Source organism: Emydura macquarii, unplaced genomic scaffold (genome assembly GCF_026122565.2).
Source record: "Emydura macquarii macquarii isolate MOO-44397 ecotype Brisbane River unplaced genomic scaffold, CSIRO-AGI_Emac_v2 contig_2452, whole genome shotgun sequence".
Taxonomy (NCBI): Eukaryota; Metazoa; Chordata; order Testudines; family Chelidae; genus Emydura; species Emydura macquarii.
The window spans coordinates 3,050,164-3,066,343 of NW_027132589.1; the positions used below are offsets into that span (position 1 = coordinate 3,050,164).

At 45.6% G+C, this 16,180-nt stretch overlaps 1 long non-coding RNA gene across 1 annotated transcript in view; it reads right to left on the bottom strand.

Annotated features, from left to right (window-relative positions):
• Positions 1–16,180, bottom strand: part of LOC137162720 (uncharacterized) — a 35,147-nt gene that overhangs the window by 1,102 nt on the left and 17,865 nt on the right. The window lies entirely within an intron of this gene.

Genomic DNA, 16,180 nt, shown 5'->3' on the forward strand with positions numbered 1-16,180 from the left:
TCGGAACCCTCCCTGCACACACAATGATAGCATTTAGGAAACTCCCAGACACACTGATAATGGTACAATCCACAGGAAACCACACTGATACTAAATATACCCCATAGGATTCTCCAGCCCCCAAACCAATACAGGAACGTATAAACGTGTCTCTCTACATTATTAGTGGCGGTCTGTCCCCCTCACCCCCTCATGCTCATAGACTCATAGATTTTAAAGCCAGAAGGGACCATCATGATCATCTAGTCTGACCTCCTGCACACTGCAGGACACACAACCTCACCCACCCACTCCTGTAATAGACCCTTAACCTCTGGCTGAGTTACTGAAGTCCTCAAATCGTGATTTAAAGACTTCCCTCCAGTAAGCTCAGTGGTCCCACTACTGTCCCATAGCAGTACTGCTCCAAACACACACTGATAGTGATGCAGCCCACAGCACAATTCCCTCAGTAGCAGTGTGTTCTAAAGAGCAAATGGGGAGTGGCAGTTGGCTGTAGAAATCTTACTCTGGGCAGTTGCCTTCTGTCTGCTTTGCCCTTCCCCCCAGGATTCCTACCACGTGCCTGTAAAAATGGCTGGACAATTTAGAAAGTATTTTTATTCTATGTGACACTTGTCAGGCGCTCTGCAGGGAAGAATTAAAATCGTGAGGGATGTGTGACAGGATCCTACTGACGTGCTGAGCAAAGAGTAGGCATATCTGGCACCCATGGCCTGTGTTGGCACCATAGGGGATGTTTTGGGGCATATGGACACCATGAGGGATATGTCAAGCAAACAGGGATGTTTCAGGGTCCTACTGGGTGTGCTGGGCATGCCATGATATGTGTCAAACACCTTATCACTTTGGCAGACACCTCACAACCCCACATAGGAAGTATCTGGATCCCGGGATGCTGTGGGGTGTGTTGGAACTGCATGAGACAGGCCAGTATGTGTCAGAATCCTGTGGAGACTTGTCAGTACTTTGTGAGTACTATGTGCATCCAGTTTTTGCAGGATTTTAGAATAACAATGAAAAGTTCCAGAGGGGTAGCTGTGTTAGTCTGTATACAGTGAAAACAATGAGAGTCCTGTAGAAATTAAATGTGTTAATCTTTAAAGTGCTACAGGACTCTCGCTGTTTTTTTAGAATAACAATGCATTTCCATTTTCCTGGTCTGACACCCTCAGTAGGATTACTCTAGATGGTAAGCACTATGTTTGATGGTAAGTGTTTGCAGCATTAGGCCATCGGTTTTGGCTTTTCCTTTAAAGATGAAGAACATGTAAAAAACTTGCCTTTACTATCTGCTCCCTGGCTACCCTTGTTCACTGTATCTCTCTTGTCACCTGGTTTGTCCCCTCATTCAATTTAGAACAGTAGAAAGTAGCAAATGTGACCATATCCATAAGTACCAAGTCAACCTTGCTGCTGTTAGTTTAATTCTTTCTATGCATATACAAGGCTATCAAATTTATATAGCACTGTTTACTTAAAGTGACTCACAGAGATTTCCAATACATAAATAACAGAAAGAGGAGACGAGGCCTGTGTCTTGACATAAGTCCAGTAAGCTGCAAAAGATGAGTCTGAAAGAAGCCTGAACCTTTATATCAGTCCAACAGCTATAGCTCCTGAACTAACCAAGAGCTTATGTGAGATGACTGGTTTAGCAGCACTAGCATGCTGAGCTGGTATAATGCACAGTACTCTGTGTAGGTCAGGGCTCAGCATTTCTGGCTTTTTTGGCTAATGTCATGGCCCAGGACTATATGAGATTGGTTCCTCATCGCCTCTAGCTGGGCTAGGGGAAAGGGAAAAGTTCCTTCAGCTTGCTGGACTGATTTTAAGACACAGACCACAGTTAGGTCATTTGCTTAGCAGCTGTAGTGTGCTGGATAGATGTGAAGGGCCAAGTTTCTGTGATTTCACTAGCTGACCAGCTATAGCTTGCTGGACTGACGTCATAGCTCAGGCCGCTAAGGTCATAGCTCATCAGTTATAGCTTGTTGGACTAATGTAAATATTTAGGCTCCTTAAAGTTCACCAGCTCAGCATCTCTAGCTGACTGATAACAAACCATGTTTGTCAGGGATTGATGACAAACCATGGGTCTCTGGGAGCTGACTGGCTGTGCAGCTCTACAGTGGTGGGCTGATATCACTGATAGGATCACTGGCTCAGCATCTCTAGCTTATTGGTCTCATGTCAAAACTAGGCTTGTGTGACATCCCTGGCTCAGCACCATTAGCTTGCAAGACTAATATCAAGGCACAAACTTCTTTGAGATAACTAGCTCAGGATCTATAGTCATTGAATGACTGATAAGCAGGCTCAGGTCCCTTTGAAATCACTAAATCATCAGCGACAGCTCATCAGACTGATGCCAAAGCTCTCGCCTCCTTAAGGTTTGTAGGTCAGCTTTCTTAGTTTGCTGAATTTATATAAAGACTTAGCCCTCTGTGACATTAGTGACTGTGCTCCATTACTGGGACAAGTTAGAGTTTTCTGTGGTTGTTAAGGTCTAGGTCTCTGTGATATTGCTGGCTTAACACATATAGCTTGCTGGGTGATGTAAAAAAGCATGTCTCTGTGAGGTCTGTGATACAGAAACCCTAGATTACTGGTCTGATGGCATGGGAGCGGCCACTGTGAAGTCACTAGCTCAGCACCACTGGCCTTCTAGGTTAATTCCATGGCACTAATTTTTGTTAGTTTGCTAGTCTGATGACAAGGCAGAGGCTGCTGTGAGCTCACTGGCTCAGATGGTCTAGCTTGTTTGGCTTTTGTTAAGGTACAGGCCTTTGAGGTCAGTGGCTCAGCAACATTTTTAAAGGAATCCTGAGATTTGCACCCACATTGACTGTGTAATTACTGCAGCTGCTTGTGCAAATTTTGTAATTATACACAAAAGTGGCTATTTAGCTTCATATAACTAGACACTTGCATGTGTAATCAAGTTTTCTAATTTAAAAACTGTAGAAATTACATTTGTCCCTGGCTAATTCACAAATTCTTTTAAAAATACAAAATATAGTTGATTAATGTTGGCTATATAGAGATACTCAGCTGCAAAATCCAACTTTATGCATAGAGATAGCCCATTATCAACCCCACAGGCAAAAGCCTGTGTTAACAGAGTGTCTTTACATTATCCCATGAAGATCAACAGATGTGGGCTCTGTTGAAAAGGTGAAAATCCATGCCTTGTCAAATAAGCTCATCTCACCAGTGGAGAAATTTATCCGTCTGCAGCACAACTCAGAGTCCTGTGGGTTTTTCTCTCCTTCCCTCCCCCACCCAGCTCTGAATAATGTATAATTTTTATGAGTTTCTCTAACAATGATGTAATTGGTGCTTTCTGCTGCTGCCAGAATAAATACAATGGAAAATAAATGTGTTGGAGAAGGGCCTGGGGACTGGAAAGGTGACATCTATGGGTATACATCTAGTACCTCTAGCAGAAACCTGTCCTTATTTTAGGGATGACAATAAGACTGCAGATCCCTCCAGCTCAGTAGAGGACTCGAAGGGTTCACATCACCTTTGTTTCAACTATCAGGCAATCAGTGTTACCCTTCACACTCTCATACACTGACTATGCGACTATAGCGCCTGCAAAGAACTCACCAGACAAAATGGATTTCATTAAAAAGTCAGTATTTGCAACAGTTATCACACAGTGGTCTATGAGATGCCATAGTATTTCCCTGTGCTTAAAACAGGCTATATTGGTGCATGATAATTGATTATAAATGTTGACTTTTTAATGGCTATTACTGTATTTCTGTCTTTAATTAGGTGTAAGGTTTCTGTGTATTGTAAAAATGGACATTTTCTTATCTTAAAAGTTAAATAATTTAAGTCTCTCCATGCCCAGAAATCCACCAAAGTCTCCCTAGGGGGTCTCAATCCACAGTCTGGGTAATGTAGTTATACAGCAATTCAATTTGTTGTGTTTGAAGAAAATTATAGGATGTAGTCGAGAGGAAATGCCTTGAGGCAACATCCATGGTAATAGCTCAGAGTAAGGTGGGATTTGTGAAATGTTGCCTGGCACTGGTGAAAAGTGATTCTGTTTTCTGTAAAGATGACTGGATTTGGAAAGAAAAGCCTGATCTTCACATTATATGGAAACATTTCTTGTTGCAGAAGCCAACTGCCTCTTCCACATATTTTTTCATCTTTGAAAACAGATCTCTACCTGGTTTTTCAAAGCTGGAGAACTGTGAATGTGTGAGGCTGCAATATAAAGCAGAAAACGGGTTTAAAAGGTGACATGCACTTTTAAATTTCTCTGCATCAGATGGTATTGAAATATATATAATTAAATACAACTAAATCTTAAAATTTATTTGCCATGTTTACTTTGAATTTGGTCTGTGTTTCTAAGCTGCCATCAAAACATTCTTGCGTCCAGTCAATGTTTTTCTGTCCCTTAAATATTGTTGACTGAAAAAGAAAAGGAAGGAAGTTGCCTTGAATCTGCTGACCTTGGCCATCATTAGTGGTGATTCAAAAGAAAACATTTTGTTTTGCATTACTGTATAAGCTCTGCTAGATTTCATAAAACAGTTACAGACAGATACATCAGGCTGCCTAGGATTTTAGCTAAAATGAATGAAATGTGCAAAATCCATCTTTGTCCTTTCCTTTTGAGATTTTGAAACTGAAAAATGGCATTTCACTTGATCAGGGTCCATTTTCTTCAGATTCTTTCCTCACTTCTGCAGAAGCTTTTCTAGGAATTCTCGAGGAAGAGGGAGGAATTGAAGGATGGTTAAGCCATCGTTTCTTTTAATACTCACAGGCTTAAATGTTCAGTTCAGTGAGGGATTTTGAAAATGGCCTCACTGTTCACCATTTTCTGGCAAGTTCCAACTCGATGCTAACGAGACATTAATCTCCCAAGGGTAGGGTTCTGTACAGTTAATCTACTCAAGGAACCCAAGAGGTGTGTTACTAGTAAATAACCATAATTTTTTGAACTCATACTGTAGCCAACAAAAACATTTTATCAAACCAGGAAGAGTACTGAACACTAGCAAACCACAGCGTTATCTTTGTTAATTTCACTGTGACTTTGGAGCTAAAATAAAAAGAAAGGACCTGGGTGGCTAGGAAACCTCTCACTCTGACCTTGTGACCCTAGACAGAATAAGAGAGCAGAAAAGTAAGGGGAAACATCAGACAAAAGGCATTCAAAGGAGAGTGGGAGTGCTCATGATCTCAGCCTCCATCTGTCTTTAAAGGTTGAGTTTGTGGTTGGCCTTTATTGAAGTGCATGGTGGTGATAAAGAGTTGCAAGTCACTTTCCTAGCACAGCACAGTTGCATGCAGTCCCTTTACTCAGGGTAGCACAAGGCAAGCTCATGCCTTCAATGTGCTCCTGGATTCAAATTGTCCCAAAGCAGGCAGGGAGGAGGTAGGATCATGGCTCTCTTCCCTCCACATTGGCTTGGGGAGTGGGACCAAGACACAGGGATAGTGTACTGCATCCAACAATGGGGTGTGATAGCAGCTGTGCTTCCCTTGTACACCAGGGGGCCCTGGAAGATATTCTGTAGAGTTCCACCAGGGCAATATGGTTTCATTAATACACAGCAGTCCTTAAATGGCACTACAGAGACGAAAGCAAACAAAAAATAAAACAATGTTACATTTCCTCCTTTGCATACATTTTTAAAATCCATGTTCAAATGTAAACAGCATCAAAACTGAATTCTTTTCCTGCTGAAATCAGTGGGAAAGCATTCTTTTCCATCTCAGTTAATCACACTGTTAATCTGCAGAGGGAAGATAAGTAACTCATCGGATCCCATTAAAATGTTGCAATTCCTGCAGGTATTGCTTTAATAATGCTTGTTATTTTTAGGTCTATTTTTTTAAACAAATATTTTGATAGAAAAACACTGGCATTTTCCTTTAATAAACTCTCATATTACATTCCAAAAACATTCAGCTGTTCATAAAAGGCCCAGTACTGCAGTTCTTTCTCATGCAAAGCTCCCATCGGTGTGAGAGAGGTGTTTGGAATGAGTACGGACTGCATGATTTGGCCTAAAGATTTTAGCAGGGTTATTAAAATATTCCTTTTCAACCCAATGCCAAGATCATGTTGCAGCCTATCTCAGTCAGAGAAATACTGAAAATGCTGCCAGCAGAATAAGAAAGCCATAGAGACAGAGGAGAGTGGCTTCTTAGCCAATAAGAAACTTTTCCACTTGTTTTTTGGGCTTCTTCGTTGCTTCAGTGTTGGTATGCACTGCTTTCCTGAGCTATCTAGCCTGTTGTCAGTGGCTATGTGGTGCCCAGGTATTAAAAAAGCAATAGCTGGAGAGTTTCTTAAGGCCTGAATTCCAGTCATCTTTCTTCATGTTAACCTTAAAACCTAGGGGGTAACTATGAAGCAATCAAGAACTTCTAATAATTTAGGGGAACAGGTCCTTGTCTAAGATGAGCAAAGCAACATCTTACTGGCCTATTTTAGGTTCTAGGGTAAAATTTTCAAAAGCACCTAATGGACTTAGGATCCTAAGTCCCTTTTTTGAAAGGGACATGGGCACTCACTTACTTCAGTGAGACTTAGGGCGAAACCTGAATGGCTCTGTGACCCCGGGAGCCAGGTCACAACACTCAAAGTGGGGATCTGGGCCCAGCCCTATGGGACAGGAGGCACTGCTGCTGGCGGACTGCGGGAAAGGCTTGTCTCTAGCCCTGTGTGAAAAGGCACCATGCATACACCCGAAGTCCACTGGAGGCAGATGGGCCCCCTCAGCCCCATTGTTAGCTTCACTAATGTATTTAGACACCGAAGGGTGGGATTTTTCAAAAACCCCTAGGTAACTCAACACAAGCCCCACTGAAGTTAGGACTTGGGTTTCTAAGTCACTTAGGCACTTTTTAAAATCCCATCCTTAGGTGCTTAAAAATGGGCTTTGGAGCCTAATCATAGGCTCCTATTTTTGAAAATGTTGATCATGCACTGTATACAAAACCACTAATGTTTGAGGTTCACAGCATCTCGTGGACACACGTTCTTGAAAGGAACCCTCTGTGCACAGATCTCTCGCTGTCAGCTTATAAGTGAGAGGCATGCTGCCTCCTGTGTGAGGAAGGGGTTCCATGGGGGTTTGGGGGAGAGAGAGAAAGAACAGGGGACTGGCTACATTCAGTGACATTGTCCCATGTAGATCCACTGAATTTCCATGTGGAAATGTGGCAGGGAACTAATATAGCTGGGAATTGTATTCATTTCCCCTGGTCCCCCTGCAGAGGCCACTGAGCAGCCACAAGGGATCCAGTTAGTGGAAGCAAAGCTTCTGCAGGCTTATGCTGCCATGGGAGGGAGCCATGGGCAGTGCAGAGGCAGAAGTCCCGCAGATGGTAGAATCTTATATCTGCAGGGCTGGGTTGCCCTTCCTCTCTGATCCCCAAGATCCATCAGACAGGCAAGCCTCCCAAATTCCTTTCTGTTAGGGGACAGTTAGCAAAAACAATGTGAGGGGACTATTATGGAGTTTTCCTACCTCTTTGGGCCGCTCAGCAGAGAAATCCAGTGGATGTGCATATCTGGAGTTTTATTTAATCCTTATTTTGCTTCTATTTGTTCATACGTTGAATGTATGGTGCTTGTGTTTCTTAGCACTTTACACCGTTTATATCAGTTTCATGATAAAACTACTAAAAATCACCGCTTCAACCTGAGAACAAGCAACTTGTAAATTTGGGTACTTAGAACAAACATGTTTCCTCTAATTGAAATTAGTCCAAACAGCTGAGTCATTCACAAAATTTCCTCTGGGATTTTTCCATGGCAAAAGTGTAAAATCTGAGAACAACAGCATAGAAGCTGTGACAGTACAAATCATCTCCTTACCTGAGGCTCTCACAGCTCCCATGTCAGCTGACCCTGAAACATAATCTTCTTCTGGAAAATCAGTTAATGCCAATTGGCACTTGGTGCAAATTTAGTATTTGTCTTTACAGTCTGAGTCCTCACATTTTGCCTGCTAGCAGTCTGTGTACAGATGAGCCTCTTGCCAATCTTGTTATTTCAGGCCAAGCATTTTGGGGAACAGGCAATTCTTTGTATGTGCTTGGAGGGTTTTTTTTTGTTGGTTTTTTTTTTTTTGGATAAGCTAGACAAGAAATGAACTGCACCAACCATTATTCAAGCAAGCGAGCAGCAAAGCAGTATCACCAGGGAGATCCAGAAGTTCAGATAAGCTTTTTGGACTTTAATGGGAAGATTCAGAACCATCTGAGTGGAATGTTGAAAGTTCACCAAATTATTGTATTTACCTATTGTACAGGTACATTGTAAAGTTTGACAGCTCATTGCAATTCAGTGCCAATAGTTTATGTCTTTGTCTATTGTTTAAAATTAAACAGGAGTATTAAATAGGGAAATGGCAGACATCAGCTGATGAAACAGAATAATCAGAGACCACACTGAAACTGTGGCAGACAACATGGATAGAGTGATCTGATTTTGAAGGCATTAAGTATCTTTGAATTTGAAAGGAAGGCAGGTCTCATAGCTAGGTGGAAATGCTCCACATTAGACCAGGATAATCTTTGCTCTTAAATTGGGAATAAGGAAGCTTGATCTGGTAATCATGTTCATCCTCTGCGAGGAAGGACTATTGTGTGTCGTTGAACAGTGTCTTCTACATCTAATTAAGAAGTAGCATTTAAGATTAAGCAAGTCCATTTACTCTTCCTATGTGAAAAGGAGGTCGTGACATGAGATCTTGAGGACAGTGGGCGCAAAGAGCAAAATGGGGATGAAAAGAGATGATGGTGCTTGACTCATATAGGCATATGGAGGAAATAAAATGTCAAAGTAAACTTTATTTTAAAAGATTTTCTGCAGTATCTATAAAAGCTACAGTAGTAGCACAGTGAAGAAAAAAGACAGTTACTTACCTTTGTAATTGTTATTCTTTGAGATGTGTTGCTCATGTCCATTCCATTCTAGGTGTGTGCGCGCCCATATGCACGGTCACCGGAATTTTTTCCTCTTAGCAGTATCCGTAGGACCGGCTCTGGCGCCCTCTGGAACCCCGCACTCATGCTGCGGTATATGAGGCGCTGCCGGCCCTGCGCCCCCTCAGTTTCTTCTTGCCGTCAAATCCGACGGCAAGGACGGGTCATGGAATGGACATGAGCAATACATCTCGAAGAACAAGTTACAAGTAAGTAACTGTCTTTTCTCCTTCAAGTGCTTGCTCACATCTATTCCATTCTAGGTGATTCACAAGCAATATCCCCTAGAGGTGGGCTTGGAGTTCACAGGTGTGCCGTTTGCAGCAGTGCTCTGCCGAAGTTGGTGTCATTCCTCGCCTGCTGGATGATAGCGTAATGGGATATGAAGGTATGGACCGACAACAAGCTAGAGGCCTTACAGATGTATTGTATCAGTACCTGCTCCAGAAAAGCCACCTAAGAGGCTTATGCTCTGGTGGAATGGACTGTGATGATTCCCAGCAGAGGAACATTTGCCTGCTTGTAACAGAATTTGATGCAGGAAGTTATCCATGAGGAGATCCTCTGGGAGGAAACCGGTAAGCCTTTCATCCTTTCTGCCACTGCAACAAAGAGTTGCGTAGTCTTACGGAAGGGTTTTGTCCTCTCAATGTAGAAGGCTAAGGCACTCCTGACATCAATTGCGTGCCATTATGTTCCTCATCCGAGCCATGTGGTTTTGGAATTAACACTGGTAGAAATATGTCTTGGTTGTTACGAAACTGAGACACTACCTTGGGTAAGAAGGCCGAGTGAGGTCGCAGCTGGACCTTGTCCTTATAGAATACTGTGTACGGTGGCCCTGAGGTAAGTGCTCTAATCTCAGACACCCTTTGTGCTGAGGTGATTGCTACCGGGAAGAACACCTTCCAGGAGAATAACAACAAAAAGCAGGTAGGGCTCAAGGGGGAGGCAGCGTGAGCTTTGACAGAACTTGGTTCAGGTCCCGGGAGGCAATGGGTCCTGAACTTGAGGGTAAAGCTTTTCTAGGCCTTTCAGGAATCTAACCATCATGCAGTGGGAAAAAACTGATTTCCCTTGTATCAGAGGGCAGAATGCTGAGATGGCTGCCAGATCGACCTTTAATGAAGAAATGGCAACTCGCCGGGGTGGCACCTGTCAGTTCCAGTAGTGTGCTGAACCAATGCTGATGCGGCCACACGGGTGCTATCAGGATGATATCCACCTTGTCTTTCTTTATTTTCAACAGGACTTTGTGTATCAATGGTATAGGCGGGAAGGTGTACATGAGAGCTCCTGTCCACGAGAGAAGGAAGGCATCAGACAGCGACCCCTTGTCGAGTCTGCGCATCAAGCAGAACTGACGGCATTTCTTGTTCAGATTGGAATCAAAGAGGTTCACTTGGGGAGAACCCCACCTCTGGATGATCATGCTGGCCACCTCTGGGTGGAGTGACCATTTGTGTTGGGGGTAAGAAGGACCTGCTAAGGAGGTCCGTTGTGGCGTTCTTGACACCCGGGAGATGGAAAGCCATGACGTGAATATTGTATTGAATGGCAAAGTCCCACAGGCGTGTGCCCTCTTGGCACAGGGCCACCAACTGGGCCCCGCCTTGCCTGTTGATGTAGTACGTTGTGGCAATGTTGTCTGTCAGAACCTGGACTATCTTGCCCGTCATGAAGGGAAGGAACACTTGGCACACCAAACGTATTGCCCTGAGCTCCTGACATTTATGTGCGGGTAGCAATCTTCCTGTGACCTAGTCCTTTGGGTACTGTGATTGGAACTGATATAAGCCCCCCCATCCCAAGTCCGAGGCATCGGAAACCAGGGTGACCAAGAGAACTAACCCTTCGAAGGGCATGCCCTGCATTACTGAATGGGGATTCAATCACCAACTCAGGGAGGACAAGACATCTGGGGGTACTGTAACCACACAGTCCAGGCTGTGCCTGCTCAGGGTATATGCCAAGGCCAAGCATGACTGTAGTGGCCTGAGCCTTAGACGTGTGTGGTGCACCACATATGAGCAACCCGCCATATGGCCTAGCAGCTGGAGGCAAGTCTGGGTCGTTATGAGGGGAAAAGCATGGATATGCATGATGAGGTCTGACATGGCTTTGAATGGGGGCTCTGGTAGGAAGACCTTGGCTTGTGTGGAGTCGAGGACTGTTCCAATTAACTGTATTCGCTGGACCAATGATAACATTGATTTTTGCACATGTATCATTAGGCCCTGGCAGTATGTACTAGGTTGAGACTGTCGCAGACCTGAGACTGGGATTTGCCTTTGATTAGCCAGTTGTCCAGATAAGGGTAAATGTGCACTCCTTGGTGCCATAGGTGAGCGGCCACCACTGCCAGGCATTTTGTGACTACCTGTGGGGCGGAAGACAGGCCAAATGGCAGAGCTGTAAATTGATAGTGGAAATAACCCACCATGCATTGGAGGAAATGCCTGTGGCCAGGAAATATCACGATGTGGAAATAAGCATCCCTTAGGTCGAGGGCAGCATACCAATCTCCTGGATCCAGTGAGGGGATGATGGAGGCTACGGAGACCACGTGGAACTTCAGTCTCTTGAGATACTCGTTGAGACGTCGCAGGTCTCGGATAGGTCTGAGGCTTCCTTTTGCCTTGGGGATGAGGAAATACTGGGAGTAAAACACTTTCCCTCTCCTGTTCAGAGGAACATCCTCTATAGCCCCTACCTTGAGAAAGTTCTCCACCTCCTGCATGAGAAGCTGCTCATGAGAGGGGTCTCTGAACAGGGACGGGGAGGTGTGGTGGGGAAGGGTGGGAAGAGAATTGCAGGGTATAGGCTGCTGAAATGATGTTGAGGATCTGACGTAATTTGGGCCCATGCCGGGAGGAAGGGGGTGAGGGGTAGAGCCCTGGATACAAATATGTGGATCTGCATCCGATCCACATCCGCTGGAAAAAACTTTTGCCCGATCCACAATCCTTCCTCCCTCTTTTAGATTTAACCACATCCGCACCCGCACATCAGCTGTTTTGGAGCCAGCAGCCCACCATCAGCTGTTGAGCCACTGTGATACCAAACAGCTGATGAGCCCCGCCTGCCTAACAGCTAATTAGGAGTGCACACTGGCCTAACAGCTGGTCAGCTCCACTTCCCACCTAACAGCTGATCAGCTGTTCGCTTCTCCCCTGGCTGGCAGCTGCTCTAGCCCTTCTCCAGAAGTCAGAGAGGTCCTGACCTCCATGACCATCCGGTCCACGATCTGCAAGAAATGGTCTGTGGATATCCTCGGATTTGCAGGGCTCTAGCGAGGCAATTCAGGAATAACTGGGAAGAAGGATCCTGGACACATAATGGAACGCCATCCTCAGGCACACCCTCAAAATGACTGGCATTGGCCGCTTGAGCAGCGCGAGTGCCCCAGATGGGAAGTAGACAAGAAAGTCAGGGCAGATCGATGTCTTCTGAAGCCCTTGTCCTTATCTTTCCTCCTGTAGGAGCCGAAACATGGAGCCTGAAACCCAGGCTGCTGCTGAGGGGGCGAAACGGTCATCTCGAGGTCTGTGGTGTGTATAGGCCTAATGATCACAGGGTGGCTCTTGACTCTTTTAGCCCAGGGAGTCTTTTAGCGCATTAGCATCGGTCTGATCTGAAAAGAGTGCACTGCTGCCAAACGGAAGGTCTTGGATGGATTGTTGCACTTCCTGGGATAGACTTGATGATTTCAGCCTTGAGCACTGGTGCATGGAAACGGCAGAGACCAGAGATCTTGTCACTGAGTCTGCCATGTCCAATGCTGCCTGCAGGGTGGCCACTGCCTTGCCCTCCTCCAAAATGGTGGCAAAATCCTGTGCCTGCTCTTGCAGCAGCACATTTCCAAACCTTTTAAGGGAGACCCACATATTATAATTGTACCTCCCCAGCAATGCCTGCTGATTGGCAATTCTAAATTGGAGGCTGGCTGTCGAATAAATCTTCCTCCCAAACAAATCCAACTTTCTGGAGTCTTTATTTTTGGGGTCGAGCTTGTCTGACCCAGCGTATCCCGCTCATTAGAAGTTGCCACCACTAGAGATCCCGGGGGAGGGTGCGTGAACTACATCCCTTGGCTGGGATGTAGTATTTCATTTTGGTCCTTTTGGATGTTGGTGGCAGAGAAGACGGGGTTCGCCACAGGGACTTGACCACTTTGAGCATCCCTTTGTGTACTAGCAGGGCTATCCAGGCTGGCGCCACAGCTGCCAGCACATCAAAGAGGTTGTTGGTGTTTTCCTTGAGCTCCTCTGCCTCTAAGCCCAGATTGAAGGCCACCCTTTTGAGGAGCTCTTAGTGGGCTTGAAAATCATCTAATGGGATTGAGGGTCCTGTGGTGATTGCCTCATCCAGGGATGAAGAAGATGACGGTAGTGGTAAGGGAGGTGATGGTATCTCCTTCTCCTGCAAGGGGACTGATGTAGATGCTCTCTCCTGAGGCTCAGTGCCCGCCTCCGATGCTGAGTCCTGAGCCTCCTCCAGGCCCACTGGCGATGTCGAGCATTTTCCTGACAACCAGTAAGAGTAAGGCCCTGATGCCATGGGGAATCCATCACGGGGTCCAATACGGCCATTGAACTGGCCACTGACCCTGGAGCCAACCCGATGTTGAAGGGCCCGAACCCGACTCCTTCGCCTTTGATGGTTGATGCTGGCTGGTTCGGGTGATGGGCTTGTCACCACTCGAAAAGTAGGATTCCTGTCCCGGAGACCACAGAGGAGCTAATGTCGCCTCCCTCCGGCTATCCTGCAGTACTGAGGAACAGTGCAACGGAGACGGGGGCTGGTGCCTGGAACCCCAGGTCCCATGATATTCCATTGAGCACCGATATGAGTAATGCGATGCCGGAGAGTGAGGTGTTGGAGATCAGAGGTGGGACTCCCAACACCGGTGCCATGTGCTGGGGACTGGTGCCAGGAGGAGGACCGGGATTGGTGCCGCCAAGCTGTGAATGAGTGTCTCAGTGTAGGGAATCAGGATCGGTGCCGCTCAGCTGCAGGTGAATGCCTTAGTGCAGGTGAATGCCGGTGCCGGGGATCGGGATCGATGCCGCTCAGCTGTAGGTGAATGGATCGATGCCAGGGACCAGGAGTACAGTCTTGGGGACCAGTGCTGTGAAGGTGGGGATCTCCTCCACACTGGTGACCGGGGCTGCGGTGATACGGAGCAGCGTCGTGGCTCAGGGAAGCGATGTAGCCACTATAAAGGGCTTCCCTTTTGATATTGGTGCCTTCCCCTTTCCCAGCACCAAGGAGAGTTAAGATGTAGGAGGCAGGAAGAGGGCCATCTTGCCGCTTGAAATGCCTTCAGTGCTGATGGTACCATAAGTTGGAGGGGCCCCTTTCTGCTCCCCAGAGTCAGGGGTGGCTCCCTCAGGAGGCTCGGTGCCCTGGGTGGAGAACCCAGCTCTATCTGTCCTGACACAGATGGCTGGTCTGACGCAGGACATACGCTCGACCCTGCTTCCCTGCTCTTTTTCCGTGCGGGGCAACGACTCTGTCGGAGCGCTGCAGCCTGTTTCTTCTGCTGCTGCTTCAGTGATGGAGAAGGGGTGTGGCATCGAGAAGGCACCAGTGCTGGCGGTGCGCTTCGCACCGAAGCAGAAGTGCTTGGCACCGAGATGGAACGAGGCGCTTCTGAGACCAGTCTCAGTGTTGCCTCCATTAGCATGGCTTTTAGGCGGATTTCTCTATCTTTTTTAATCATCAGCCTGAAACCCTTACAAATCCTGCACTTGTCCTTCCTATGTGATTCCCTCAGGCACTTTAGGCAACTGTCGTGGGGGTCGCTAAGCGGGAAGGGTTAATTGCAGGTAGAACAAGGTTTGAAGCCAGGGACCAGGGGAGGTCCCTAGTGGGACTAACACTCAACTATTAACTATATACAGACTAACTTAACAGAAAACAAAAAAGGTAATTACACTAAACTACTAAGGAAATGCTGAACACTTGCAGTAGCAAGCAAGAGCAAGGGTTCCAGCAACCATCCGGGAACAAAAGAAGGAACTGAGGGGGTGCAGGGCCAGCGATGCCTCATATACTCCAGAGAGCACCAGAACCGGCCCTACGGATACTGGTAGGGAAAAAATTCTGGTGACCATGCAAATGGGCGCGCACACATTTAGAATGGAATGGACATGACAGAAGCACTCAAGGAAGAATGTGCACTGCAGCACAACTGCATGGGCAAATCTGCTGCAGTCTCAAATTAAATGGAGTTTTGTGAGTCACTGAGCCTACACAAACTGAAGGGGTTTGTGTGCATTCTGGTGGGGTTAGGACATATATAGAACTTCACAAATGTTCATCATTTTATTGTCACAATCCACCTGAGGCTCAGAGAGGTTAAGGTGATTATTTTCTAACATGGGTGTATAAAGCTAGGCATTCCATTACTCTACATTCCGTTACCTCTCTACATACATACCTCTCTACCCCAGCTCTACATTTCATTACTTAGCTTTAGGCACCCACATCTAAAAATGTTGGCTACTTAACTTGAGCAAATCCACAAAACAAGTCAGTGTCAGAGCTGGGATTAGGCCATTGCTCTCAGTTCTTTAGTCAGTAAATTAGACCATGATGCTACCTCTCGTATTGTTAAACTGCTGCTCCCTGTCATTTAAAGGGCTTACACCTACAAATAAGTGCTCACCAACATCAGTAAGGGCTCCACAATCTGGCCCTGGAACCCTACTCTTACCACCCTTACTCATGTTGAATTGTCCTATGCTCCACAAGTAGCCCTACTGATTTTAAAGGGACTATTTAAGTAGTAACTCTTTATTGTCATGAAGGATGGCAGAATCAAGCCCTTTTATTTTAGATATAGACAGTGATCCAGGCTACACTGGAACTTTGTTAGGTAAATTGGAAATACTTTGGTCAGGCAGGCTTATACACTTAAATCAATAACAGTAGTTTCATGATAGACAATAATTTGCTGAAGAATTTAAATGGTGACTCTGCCTTTTATTTTATTAGTTTTAGATTAAGTACAAAAATAAAAGTGTGAAGAAAAGAGAGAGAGACACACTTGTGATCAATAATGTATTATCAAATTGCTGGCTTCAGGCTTGCTTAAAATAATACTCACATTGTCAGTGTTAAAGCTGCCAATTTAGTTGCCAAAGGACTCTGCAGTTTATTATTTTAATTAAAGGACTCTAAGCCATATTCTGCTTTC